We start from the raw sequence: 14,575 nt of genomic DNA, 5'->3' as shown, positions 1-14,575 counted from the left end.
CTGAGGGCTGATCCTGTTGTAATGGAGCTGGCCAGGGCCCTCTTCCCAAGTTGCATGGACACAGCCAGCAGCACCTGATGCATCATGTAGCTAGCGATGGGACTAACAGAGCAGCCACAGGCTTTGCTCCATCCCTAATGCAGATGCTCATGTTTTCCTTATGAAAATACTCAGGAGTATTTTCAAGTTAAGATCTTTTGCTCTTCATTCTGCCTGTCAAAAGCAAGGTGTGCTGCTAATTCTGGGGGTGGGAGTTATGTCATGTGGGAGAAAATAAGTTAATTCTTATTAGCAGGGTATGTTGGTCTACTGTAGGCAGCCCCCAAGCTCATCACTGTGGTTGATGCCTTGGTTCAAGCTGTCTGAGGGTGGTGCTCAATGGGAAGATAGAATCCCAGAAAATTAGGGCTGCATCGGACTTCATGAAGTCATCTAGTTCAACCCCATGCTTGAAGCAAGACCATCCCTGACTAAACTATCAGTATTCTTCTATCCAGTTCTTAAAATCTTCAGGAAAAACCCTCACATGCAGCTACCAGGGATAACGGATGAAACATCAGAAACATCTTTTAACTTCTTCACATGTTAGTGAGGTAAAGTAGAGGGATGAGACCCCTGTGTCCAAGTCCTGTCACTGTAAGGACAGGAAGTACAACTTACTGGCTAATGCTAAGGCTTGCTAAAGAGGACCATGGCCAGGATGTCCACGTTACGTTCCAGGTATGGTGAGAGACACAGAAGACATCAGAAGTGTTTCATCTCTCTCACTGTGATGATGGTTACACATTAGAAGAGGCTACCTAGAGAAGTCGTGGATTTTCCATCTGTGGGAATTCCCAACAGCAGGTCAGACAGATACCTCATTGGGATGGTTTTAGCCAGGGATGATACTCTCTTGATCGGGTCGTTGGACTAGGTGACCTCTTGAAGTCCCTTCCAGTCATACATGGGGTGATTTTATGTACATCTTTATGGAGAGTAGCCTGAAGGACAGCTAGGGGAGGAAGGCTAAGTGAGACACAGACATGCTAACATCACAAGTACAAAATAGCCCTGGGTGGGAGAAATAAAAATGGAGGTCAGTTTTAATTTGGAGCAGCAAGTTCCAAGAGACAGCAGAGAAAGCGCATGGGCAGCTGGGTAGCATGGGTGTCCAATCCAGACATGCTGATCTTAGCATCCTGCCTCAACAGGAGCAAATCCCTGGCAAAGTGGAGACAATTTCCTCAATCTCTAGAGATATTTCTCTGGTTTAGAGAGTAGAGAACCAGAAGGATAACTTCCAGCAGCAAGAAGGTGAATGTCTCAACAGGTCCAGGCCCGGAGTCTGAGGTGCTGAATGCAAGACACTTTCACCAGAATTTTGGTTTTTTGGGGGGGCTTTCGCTTGTCCTGAAAGGCTGTGAGGAAAGTGAGGTTTTAATTGGGCTAAAAGAAGGAGGCTGTTAGTATGGAAACGAAGCCCCAGCTATATCCTGAATGCAAGAGATTTGTAGATTTATAGCTTCATCGATATTAGGGGCTAGAAGGGACCATACAAGATCATCGAGTCCAGCCCGCTTGCACTTGGGCAGGAAAGACTGCTGGGGTCAGATGACCCCAGCAAGGTGGGCATTAAGGTGCTTTTTGAAGATCGCCAGGGTAGGTGAATATACCACTTCTGGGGGGGAGCCTGTTCCAGACCCTCAGCACTCAAATTGTAAAGATAAGTGACTCGGTCCTAAGTAGGCACTGCTTTAGTCACTAATAAACTCGCTGTCACTGTGTATAATGCAACAGACTTTGTCATTGGATAGTCCCACTTAACCTCACCCCCAGTCATACAAACACATGCATAATATGAGTAGGCAATCATTGATGAGGCATCTGCATACAAAGTAGGAAATAGATGAAGTAGGCACCGTTTAAGATGTACTTAAACTCCATCCTCAAGATGAGGTGTCCCAAGAGAGATGCATCTGAGCATACCTCAACATCAGCTCATATTCGTTTACAACAGTCCAAAAACAGTGGCAGTAAAGCTGCTTCACTCTGTTGAACTCTGATAAAACTCAGGACTTGTTAGAACTTTGATCTCATTGAATCTTACTGAAAACCTAGTTATTTTGTCAGCATTTGCTTTTGAAAACATTTGGTCTCTCTATACTCTCGGTGGATCTACATCTTTCCCATCCAGATATTAAGGTGAAAATAATAGTGAAGATTCCTAAGGGTGGCCTTTAGGATGTAGACTTGTAAGGACCAAAACTAGCTGTTCTCTTGCCAGTTCATGCCGTTGTTTTCTTCTGGACCTCTCCTCTAACTTATACATTACTGTCAGTGTAATGGAACTGACATTTCTTCTATGGCCTTGCCTTGAAGAATAATAGGTAATTTGAGAGCTATTGGGGTTTGCACCCAACTCTTTTTCAAAATTAATTATTAACCACGCCTTGTTTGGCAATGGTGGATAGTGCTGTAGCCTTTCCTTTAGTGTTAATTCCAATGCCACTTCAAGAAATGACTAAAAGAGTCTAGCAAGAACCATTTCCATTTGACCCAATATATAAATTGGTTGTTTTCAACGCAGTTTTGTCAGCTCTCATGAAGCCAAGGATTTCCTCAATGTAATAGCAGTTTGAACATCCATAACTCAAATGTCTTCTAGAAATATAATCAAGAAGACAGATGTTTTATTCTTAATTGGATAGTATAGATTCTTCTTCTTCTTTTTTTCTTACCTCTATTACTGGAAAGTGCTATGAGTGGATTTTCCAGAATGGTGCTATAAAAATAAAGGTTGATTGATTAATTCAATACCTACAGCTAGGAAATGTCTTCCAGGAATGTTTAGAGGAAATGCACAGTGCTCTACAAATAGAGCCAGTTAAACATATGAATATTTAGGGACACATTTTACAGATAGCTGATACATCTAGTTATGACCATGACAGCTCTACTAGAATGGTTATTCCTTCTTTCCCAGGGTCCTGAATTGGGAAGGAGAATATTAGCACTGAAAGGCTTCTTAATGAGAAAGTTTAATTCTGCTGTTCTCTATCTCTGCTTGGTACCCGAGAAAAAATTATAAGGATAGAAAATGCATGTGCCAAGATACACAATATGTGAATGAATTAAAAATCAGAATCATTAGCTGATAACACTCCTGAGATGGACATTTCTATCACTGCAAAAATTACCTCTGATAGGGGGATTCTTGTCTTTGCACAGAACTAGGCCTGAGTAGAAAGGGGGTTCTTATTTATAAACCCCTCCAAAGCTTCTGCTGCTGCTAGTTGTTTCTCCTTCAACTTCAGGGGCCTTTGGATCAGAGTATGCATGTTTTAAAAGTAGTTTGTAGATGGCAAAACATTGGAGACAGTTAATTGAAGATAGTCTTGTATCACCAAGATGGAAAAAATTTCTAGTAGTTATGGCCGAGTGCAACAAATTTAACAAAATAGAAAGATCAGCTGCAAAAGTAGTAAAAAAAATCCCTCTTGGTCCGTTTTAATATGACTGAATTATTCTCTGCCTGTCTTTGCAATGTTGCTTGGGTTAATAATTTTGCATCTGCATATTTTAATCTTCCACTAATGTGTTTCAGTGTGTAAGGCAGTTTCATATATAGCCAATATATTTCTTGTGAACAAGAAGCAATTGTTACTAACTTACTTTCCAACTAATTGCCAAGGGAATTTTAAGGCAAAGGGCATTTTTGGATGCCATCATTCTTGTCTGTGCATCTGATGACATGGATTTGGGTTCACGAAAGCTTGTGTGCTCTCTCTCCTTATACATCTCATTTAGTTAGTCTATGAAGTACATATCTACCCTGCCTTCTGACTGATTTCGGACTAGCATGGCTAACTGCCTCTCATCGTTCTCATCCTCACAGGAACATATAAATGGAAGGAACCTGTTTGCCCCTCTCTTAGCCTTCCTCATTTGATGGTTAAAAGCCTTGTCATTTCCAACCTAAATATATTCATGGGCAGTTTATATTAATTTGTTCTTGTGCCAACATTGTCCTTTAGCCTAAATAGCTCTTCTTCTTCCCTGGTGTACATCTCCCTGATGTATTTACAAGGCTTTGCCACCAGTTCAGCTAGCTCGATTCAATCCCTGCCTGGGTACTGTAATGAATATAATTATTCTAAATATTTGCTATGCATGAAATAATATTCATTGGAATTTCCAGTGAACATAGAAATAAAAATATCCTCAATCGATTCCCATGTGCTTGCCATGCAAGCTGCATAATTTTTGTTAAATCCAGTTTCTAGAGAAGGAATCAAATTAACATGCTGAGCTGTTATTCCATACAGTAAAACACTGTCTTTGTCATGTTTATTGATATAGGGGAATAAAAGTATAAGATCTAACATTCACTTTTGCTATGACATGATTTCATGCTTAGTTAACAACATGATGGGCACTGGGAAAACAGCAGCACATACAGAGCCACCTAAAAAAAAAAAAAATCAATGTAATCAATCTTTACCTTTGCATAACATACTTCTCTCCCCCATCTTCATTAAGTAATAGTTTTCTGTATCATGACATTGTGCCTTTTTTTCTCTCTCTCTGTAGCTCTGCAGTTGGGTAGGTGCAAAATATGCTGAAATCTGGATTTTATTTTTTTTCAATTCTCCCTATGCGATAAAAGTTGCAAGCTTTAAGTCAAAGCCTGTCACTACATGGAAAAAGAAATCAACAGCCATTGCCCATGATATTATTATTATCTTGTAATTCTTTGAGTTATTTTGTGTTACTGAAACACATCCTTTAATATCAGTATTGAAAACTGTGTTATTGGTTAAATGAGCATTGCGGGTCATGAGAACTGAAAGGGTGTACCCATGATGTAATTAGACTTTTAAAAGTTCTTGATAACATATATGTATATAGAAACTTGGGTTACAGTTCTGCTCTGGTTTTGTAAAGGGCAGCAGGCCAGGTATATTGGAGGACTGTACCGTGAAAAAAATGTATAAAATGCAATTTAATAGTTATCTAACTAAAATCTGCAATGATCTGTTCTAACACCATGGATAATGTACAGGTGCTGGCGTGCTAAGAACAGCAATCAGTACTATCTCGTTGTAACCTTGTTCTCAGCCATCTGTGTATCTGCATCCATCTATTATCATATATTATGCTTTAAACCAGTGGTGCTCAACCTTCAGCCCATGGAGCTGCATCTTCCAACCCACAGCGCTTCCCACAGGTCTGGAAATTTGGCAGCAGTGGAGCTGTGGCATTTAATGCTGCCACTTCTCCCTTGCCAAAAAGTATCCAAGGCCTTCAGGCCAAATGATATGGCACATGGGGCTGGGGCCATGAGCATCATCTGGGGAAGGGTCCAGTCCAGTACAGGGCTTGATCCAGTGCATGGGGCCAGGGCTGCAGGCTAAATCCAGTGAGGGTGCACTCTGATGTGCAGGTCCACAGCCACATGCCAGATTGACTTCCAGGACTTCATGCGGGATCAGACCCACAGACTGCATCCAGCTGCTGGACACTGCTCCAGTCATTCAGCCTATGAAGTCAAAAGGCTGGGTACCACTGCTTTACAGCATAATTTCTGGACCAACATTTAGTTCTGTGCTTGTACTGTGTCTGGAGTCCTGGGCCCTGACTATAGCTTCTACTTATTACAGCAGCAAAAATATACAATGAGAACTCAGAGGTACCCCAGTTTGGCTCAGGAGATTTCAGCCATGATTTCAGCAGCAAGGGGGCAGGAAAGGAAAGCGCTTAAGCATACCTTATTCAGGAAAGCACTTAGGCATGCTCTTACCAAACAAGGGTGGTTATCTGAACCATGGGCAGAGTGAGATGTAGAAAGATACTGTTGTTATGGGCAGCGGGTATAGACCTAGTGTGCTCATCCCCAAGCCCATGGACCAGATCCAGCCCCCAGAGTCTTGTCATCCACAGTACCCATAAGCCCGGGGGGGGGTGGGGCATGGCAGTGTAAGGCACATGGGGCTGGACACAGATCCCTGAGGCCCTGATCTCTGCTCATGGAGACCAGTGGAGGCTGAGCAGATTGAAGAGCCCAGTCCCCATATGTGGGGCCAGGTGGAGGCAATGTGGGACACCAGGGCCATAATCCTGGCATGAGGAGCCTAGCAGAGGCAGCTCAGGGTCCTGGCTCCCCAATCCCAGCACGAGGAGCCAGACAGGCGTTGCAGTCCTGGCATGCTGTCCTGAACCTGATGTCCAACCTGGCCCTCAGACTGGCCCCGTATCATTAATTTGGCCCGTGGAATCAAAAGGTTGATCAGCGCTGTTCTAGACAATGCATACAACTCATAATTGAAAATAATGAAGCCAGAAATGTTCTGAGCTGCAAGACTTCTCTCTTCCAAAGGCCATGTTTCTTCCATGCCCTCACACACATGAACATTTACAATATTTGTAATAGACACATATGTGAGCAGAGAGGAGGTTAGCCATGTTAATTTGAAGATATGCAGAATGTAGGGCATGGTGGCACCAACTGACTCAGAGCAGCATGACATTTTATAGGCAATAATCTACTTCATCAGCTTATTCAGATGTAGATTGTTGCCTATAAAAGCTTGAGCCTCTTTGAACCAATTTATCTCTAAAGTGTCACAATGCATTTCTTTCTGCCGTACCTGACAAATTGCTCAGATAATAGCTTGCCAGATTTTATAAATATTCATAGGGTTGTTGGTTGGAGCTGTGTTGGTCTAAGGATGTAGGCAGACAAGGATCTTTGGGTAGATGTGACAGATTTTATTAGAACAACTAAATAGTTGGAAAATTGCTCTTTGCAAGCTTTTGGGCACAAATACCCTTCTTCCAGCACAGGGAAAGTCAGACTTTCCCTACACCCGAAAAAGGGTGTTTGTGCCCAAAAGCTTGTAAAGAACAATTTTTCCAACTGTTCAGTTGGTCTAATAAAATAAATATTCATATATATTTTATTCATGTATTTTTTCCTGCTTGGTTTATTCATTGCAAATAAAATTACCATATACTGTTGCCCCCCCCCTTAAAGCATTTCATTTCAGCTGCATTTCTAATATGTCATACGATATGTAGCAATAACATGCAACAGAGTTGCATTATATTGTTATCCAAGATGTAACTTCAAAGTTTCAAGGATGACAACTAGACATCCTTAAATAGAAAGATGCTGCAGAAGGTGCAGTTTCAGTGTAGTTAACTTACAACTGCAGCATAATTATATTATGTGGTTTTGCTTTTCGACAAATTATTAGTACACAAGTTTAACATTAAGCAAATTACTTATTACCCCTTCAGTGTTCTTTATCTGTCCTATAGAAATCCAGGTGATTACACTGTAATTATTCTGAGGGTTATAGTCATCTTTCTGAGGGTGCTTAATGATTGTATGCATTGGTGTTAATTATAGGAATTTCAAAGCATATGTGCAATGCCTTTTTCGCATGATTGCTTGTTAACTGCAATGTAATTACATATAGTGCATTATAAAATATGGTTGAAATAATTAAAGATAAAAAATAAAGAGAATAAATTAGCTTATATTTCTATAAAGGCAAATTCCTTTTCTCATGCCATACTTTCGCACCTATAAAATGCCCCCAAATATAAGCTGCACCTTGTTTTTGAAAGGCATTATGTAGAAAAATCTTTTTTTCCCCCCAGAGATATGACGTCAGAGAGCAAGGACAGAGACTTCTTCGACTTACTTACTCTCCCTTTCCAGCTTAACTAAATCCTAGCTGCACTTGAAGAGGGCTCTACATGGGTGGACCTATGATCTTGAAAAAAATGCCCTAAGAAAGATTAGCTTGATCAGTGAAATGGCCATTAAAAAGGACAGATGATTGGTAACACCTGTGAAATGAAGAACAATGGGTCATGGCTCCTTCAGCTGGGAGACCAGCAATAGCAGAGCTGCTGCACTGTGGAACAGGAATCAAAGCTTGGTGTTCGTATCACAGGCAGAAGATCAGATTCCCTGCTTAACTCATGCAGCCCAGTTTGGAAGGGGGGCTCATTTTGGGGGATAAGGTGTGTGCTGTATATGAGAATATATGGTAAAACAGGACCTTCTTTTAATTAAGAATGGGAAAAAAATGGCATTTTTTTTTTGTTCTCAAATTGACTACCACACTTTTTGACTGGGTTAGATGTCCCCAGCAAAAAATATCTTATACTGGCATTTTACAAGAACTCATATTTGCAGATATGTGGGCATTACATGAACATTCATCATACCTTGAGGAGCAACAGTCTCAGGTTGCAGCAAGGGAAGTTTAGGTTAGATATTAGGAAGAATTTTCTCTCCAGGAGGGTGGTGAAGCACTGGAACAGGCTACCCAGAGTGGTGGTGGAAGCTCCATCCTTGGAGGTTTTCAAGACCCAGCTGAACAAAGCCCTGGCTGAGATGACCTAGTTGAGGATGGTCCTGCTTTGAGCAGGGGGTTGGACTAGATGTGACCTCCCAAGGTCCCTTCCAACCCTAACTTTCTATGATCTGCATTTGTAACATGATTCAAAGATTCAGAAGATAAAGCATGTTGTGGGCACATGTAAATATGTGGACTTCAGATTCAATTCATCACAATCGGGAAGTATTGGTACTCTGCTTGTTTATTACCAACAGCACCCAAAGAAAACAGAAAATCATTCACAAGACCTCAAGAAACCAAAAAAAAAGCCGAGAATGTGAACCTCATTTCAAGAACTGCATTGTGTGTTTTACTCCTGAAATGTTCCAGAGAAATACAGTCCAAGGCCAACAATGTGTTATTTCAAGCAATTGAGTCCATTATGAAACCATGCTTGTATTCTTATTTATCCTGCAAACACCTCTGGAGGAAGCAAGGCCTGCTGAAACACTCAATTTGTCAACCTGAAGTTGCAGATCCTCTTTGCAATCATACAACAATTTTAAAGAATAAAAAAATCTAGAAATCAAAGAGCTGAGGAGAGCTGTCTTCTGAAGAGAGGAAAAAAGCAGGCAAATAGGACATTATTGCCAAACAAACTATATTTATGAACAGCATTGTAACTAATGTTTCCCTTTAACTGCAGCCATCACCTTCTACTGTCACATCACAAAGAGACAAGAAAAAAAATAGGCCTTAAAACCTGATTTTCCATCACACAGTAATAGCATTAGCCACCTTAGAGCATTCTCCCTCCCGGAACATATGACTCAGTGCATACTTTCAAGTTTTACTAAAACTAAAATTCTCTTAATCTGTACATCCCCTTTCCCAGGAGGGGTAAGGAGTAAGCTGCAATAGATTGGTGCAGTGCTGGAATTCACAACTACCAAGGGCTTATACTTCTTGAACCAGGGCTCTGAATCAAAAAGGTGAGGGTCTGAATGGGTGTGGAAACTTAAGTCATACTATCCTGCTTCTTGGTGGCCTCTCACTAATGGCACCATGGATAAACCAAGTTTTGAGCTTCCTGCTCGGAGCCAAATCCAAGTGTTGCAACGCTCAGTATTTTATCACAAGGCTTGCAACCTTTGTTGATGGCTCCTGGAGTCCTGTGACTGGGAACGGCAGTTTACAGTCATAATGAAAAGTTGCTGTCTCATTGCAAAGAGAAGCTGAAAACACAAGTCCCAAAGTCTCAAAGACAAAAAAGGACAAAATAAAAGAAACTGGAATATATTTCCCCCCTTTTTCATTATAAAATTCAATTTCACAGTTTATTTAGATATTTTGAAATTAGGAATAGCACCCCGTGAAAAAATTCAGAAAACTTTTGATCTGCTGAAACTAGGTCACTGGGAGGAGAGGAATACAGGAGTCATGGAGCCACAGGCAAGAGGGAGTGTGAGCATAGTGAGATGAGTTTCATCCAATACCTATGGCAGACAAGGTTCTTCTGGTGAATATGATATCTAATAAAAATATGATATCTAATAATAAAAGATAACACATTCACCCAAAGAACCTTGTCCGCCTATGTCCTGGAGACCAAGGGTGGGGGTGACAGCTATAACCTACACCCCCATCCAATACCTATTTAATATAAAATGATAGACCCTCTTCCTTTTCTTTTTTCCCTCCTCCCTCACTGTTATTCAACAAAGCCATGATGTACAGTAATAGAGTGCAGGCAAGAGGGTTCAGGTTGGGAAGCTCGCAGTACCAGAAACACTTAACTCAGGGCTGCATGGGATAGTGTCATTGCTGCCCAACTCCAGGGACAAGAGGACAAGGTTCTCTTCTCCCACACTTTCTATTGACTGGCATCTGCACCCTTCTACTTAGCATGAATGCCACCATGAAGCTAAACCCAAAGCCACTGAGTGTACCCTTCAAGGGACGGAAACCTAAGGGGAATTCTTGCCTACATATTAGACAAGAAAATGTTCAGGGTGACTCCAACCAGGGGCCTTTTTGAATGCGGTCCAAGATACCTGACCCAAGGATCTTCAACAAAAATACAGGAATATAAAGTGTGTCTTTGTTAGGTTCCAGACATTAAACACCCCAAAATACAGGGCTATTTTTACTCACCGTTCATTTGAATGGGAGTCCTGGAGTGGGGGTTCTGATTAAGTCTCTTACCCAAAGGAAGGGAGGGTTGGACGCCTTCCCCTTCCTCTGGTAGAGAATCCCCTCACTTCTCCATAAATCAACCCACTCGGAAATGACTAATAAAAATACTCCTGAACTGCAAAATAGGTGCTTTTAGACTGGACCACACTGCACCAAGTAACAGATGTATTCATAAAATAAATGCCCAGAAGAGTATACTTCTTCCCCTCTCAGGGATTTTGTTCTAACCCCTTCTTAAGATCACACTGGCTGATACTGGGCCATACTATCAATAGGTTCATTATAATTTTCAGGAGCATGGTGTCAACATTTCAGCTCCAGATAAGCTTGTCACTTCTTTCTTGATGAGAAGACATTTTTTTTTTTTGTCTAAGTGGATAAGTCAATGAATAGAGCTTTAGTTTCTCGCCGTTCACTTCCAAGAGTGCAGGCAAGCAAAAGAATTCACTTGTGCCTTTTAACACATGCGATTCAATCAAGTTGGGTTTTTATAATGCCACTTACACTTTATTAATAACTTCTGTCAAATCTGAGCCTCATGCATATGCACAAGGCATCGAGTGAAATCAGTGGGAGCTGAGAACTGTGCATATTGTTAGAGATGCTTGGTCTCACCTGGTGAAAACTATCAGGGGTACAGTGATTTCACTCCCACCTCTTTCTGTTTTTATGCTTTAACAGTTTAAAGTTGTATGCTTTACTAGTAAGTAAAAGCAACCTGTCGCTACAAGGTGTCTGAGAATCACGATCATCTTCATTCAACATGTGGGTGTAGGACATTGGAGAATAAATACCACCCAAACATTCTGTACCATGGAGCATAAAGAGTCATCCGTAAAAACTGTGATGCTTTCTATTTTGGATATTCAAAGATCCTGGTCCCAAGGAATGTCTGTACGAGGATGTTATTTTGCTATCCAACAGCTGTCATGCTTTAAAACTGGTGGACTTGCTTTTAAGCTCACTTTTAATGGTGTAAATCCAGAGAAGTCAATGGTCCACTGTTAGAAAACTCACATATGAGAGCCCAGGATCAAGCAAACAGCTGCTGAAAACCATTTAAATGAAGCAGTATCACAGTTTCATATATTTCACCTCCATCCAATACTTTTAAAACAATCCACTAATATTTAGATATAAGAACAGCAAGAGAAACTTCAGGAGTACGGTTTTATTTTCAGAGGAAGAGAGATTCTTTGTGCTAACAAAATCTGGGGCTGCTAGTGTTACATCTTTGATACAATCTGTCAAATTGCATCAATCAAGTTAACTTAAACATTAAGATGTAACAAAATGTGACCTATGCAATCAAATGCAATAACATAACATGTCAGCAAAAAGTGCATTCCTGACAAATGTGAAGAAGGAAACTGCAAGTTAAGTATATCGAGGCTTGTAAAAAAAATACTTTCTTTGTTCTCTCTGTATTTTCTGATGACAGCTATCTCCTGACAAAAAAGATTTTGATGGGACCATTTTAAACTTTGTAAGTCACAAGAGCCAAAGTGATAAAGGATGCCATGCAATGGAAAGGCTGTATGGAGTCACAGTCCATTTGCCTAAGACACAAAGCTAGGAAGGCTAGTTTGAAAAGGCTGACAATCCCTATCCTGAATATCAGGAGATCCAGTCATGGAACAGCATTTGCAAGAAGTAAGTACTAGGAAACTGAATGGGATGTTCCCTGACATATCATTTGAAGCCAGAACAAAACCAGTGTGGCACAGCACCCGATGAACAGCTGCGAGGACTGCCGTACCAAAGTCCCAGTTTCCCTGCTCATGGGAGTTCCAATAAAGGGATAGCATATAGGGCAAAATCCCTATAACAAATGAAACATTTCCTGAATTCATTATATACAAACAACTTGGAAGTTGGTGTTACACCTCTTACATTCAGCTAAAATAATATGAATGTGTACGATGACAGGAACAGATCTCTTTTAGAGGGCAACAGCAGCAGGCTTCACATTCTTTGAGTCAAATTGATCACACTCAGAGGAGAAATTGGCACCTTGTTGGATGCTGAACTGCAATCCTAGTTCACCTCTCATGAAGCCATTGCTTGAGGGATGTTTGAAAGAAAGAAGTGGGATGTTAATCACTGAAAGATTTCCATGGAGAATCTTCCTGGCCTCTCTCTATCATTATGTTCTTGTGCAGCGATGTTCTGAGATTTCATTGGAAGGAAAGTCTATGCTCCCATAGATTAATGTAACTGATAGACTATGGGAGCTTAGTACCTTGCAGTATATACTAAAGTGAAAGTTCAATATATAAAGACAAAAGGCTTGTTGAAGCCCATTTATTTCTAGAAATGGCCTTGGATCTTTCCTAAGTTCTACTTACATCTAAGCTCCCTACCTAATTCAAAGGAACTTAAGGGAGGCAGGCGTCACAACCCACACCGAGTTTCATTTGTGTTTGTGTGCTCAATTCATTTATGTTCAGCTTCTCTGAAAATCCCAGGCTATTTCTTCATGCTTATTGCCCCCGGCCTGCAGAATCAAACACTTATTTTCATCTTGAGCCACTAACATTGTCCATTCAGCAACAGTAGGTTTAAGAAAGTGGGCCTCTGTGAGATAAATAAATACATATACTTGATATCAGTCCTAAAATGTGGGTTACAGGTAATGTTTTCAGAAAGCTCCTAAATTACTTAAGTCTTATTTTCCTTTTGTAGCAGTTAGGGTCACAGATCACCTAGGTGCTTTCCAAATTTTACCCAGCTGTTTAAAATTCAGTCACAGTACCCAGGACCTCACCATCCAGCAGGGTGAATGCAATTGGAAAAAAACAAAACAAAACATAACATCACACAATTTCTGCACAAAATGCAATCATTTCCTGCAAGGTTAAGGCTTCCCAAGTTTAGTGGTCTAGTATTGTTAAGGCACACCAGTTTCTATAGCCGATGGCATCCAAGGGAGTGATGCAGCTTGTGTTATATTCAAATACCTTTGACTCCCAGCCCAGATAAGCAAGTGTCCATTTACAGCTGGTTTTACTGGCGCTTGCTTTCAGCATGTGCGTGGTAGGGGCCTGGAACTCACAGGTCTAGACCTGTGGAAAGACACCTTATCTGTTCGCACAAGCTCTTCCTCCAGGTCTGCCAAAATATTAAGTCTTAGGACAACACATCTTTGATATCAACCGAAACAAGCCACTGGTGCTATTATGCAATTCTGGTGCTAATAAGCAATTCTAACCACAAAAGTTTCTACGAGCTTGAGGATTCGGACAACTACATCCTGCTTCTTCTAGAAACATGAGCACACATAAAAAAACCCTTCACAATGACAAGATTATACAAAAACAAAAGGATGAACTGTTTCTTTACCTTAATTATAAGTTTCTTTCAATGTGTGAGAAGCAGAGAGAAACCCATATTTCAATGCAGTGCAGGGCATCCATCCTAGGAAAGAAACAACACCAAAGGTTATCAAAATGCTAAGGACTCAGTTCATTTATACTCTATATAAATGTCCCTCAGTGAATGAGATCATTGAGGGTCTATGTGCTCCTGTCGAATAAACACACAGAAAAACAATACAGCAGAGTTACCAATCTGAAAGCATGGAAAGGATCATCTGTGTCATCAGGTCCAATTTCTGTCACAGGCAACCAGAAGTAACTACTTTTTAGTAACAATATGACTTGAGCATATGCTTACTTCATCATTATTTTGACTGCAGTAAGAAGTGATTCTTAAGGACCAGGACTATACTGCATTGGACTTCATAAAAACAAAGACTAAAGGATGACTTCTGTATAATACACTAATATATAATTTAAGATACAGCTACTGTTTTCATTACGTCTCCTTTAAGCATTAGTCCTGTGTAAACTTCCATTCACTTAGGAAAGGGAATTCACCTCCTCAAGTGTCATATCAAAAGTGGGGATGGAAACACATCATATGGGATGAGGTTCTTCCCTTCAATACCAAGGCCTCTTAAGGTCAGTGCAATCCCCAGGGATAATTACAATTTTAGGAAAGATGGTAAGCCTAAAGGCATTTGATCTGGAAACTTGGGACTG

General features: G+C 40.7%; 1 long non-coding RNA gene across 1 annotated transcript in view; it reads right to left on the bottom strand.

The window, feature by feature from the left end:
• LOC109284626 (uncharacterized) overlaps nt 1–14,575 on the bottom strand; it is a 1,607,267-nt gene that overhangs the window by 444,554 nt on the left and 1,148,138 nt on the right. Inside the window, exon 4 of the long non-coding RNA XR_009459875.1 lies at nt 13,875–13,949. This is a non-coding gene — a long non-coding RNA (uncharacterized LOC109284626). The remainder of the gene's footprint in view (nt 1–13,874; nt 13,950–14,575) is intronic.

The sequence above is a fragment of the Alligator mississippiensis genome, chromosome 1 (genome assembly GCF_030867095.1).
Source record: "Alligator mississippiensis isolate rAllMis1 chromosome 1, rAllMis1, whole genome shotgun sequence".
In the NCBI taxonomy this organism is placed as follows: Eukaryota; Metazoa; Chordata; order Crocodylia; family Alligatoridae; genus Alligator; species Alligator mississippiensis.
This window is presented reverse-complemented; position numbering and strand designations above follow the sequence as displayed.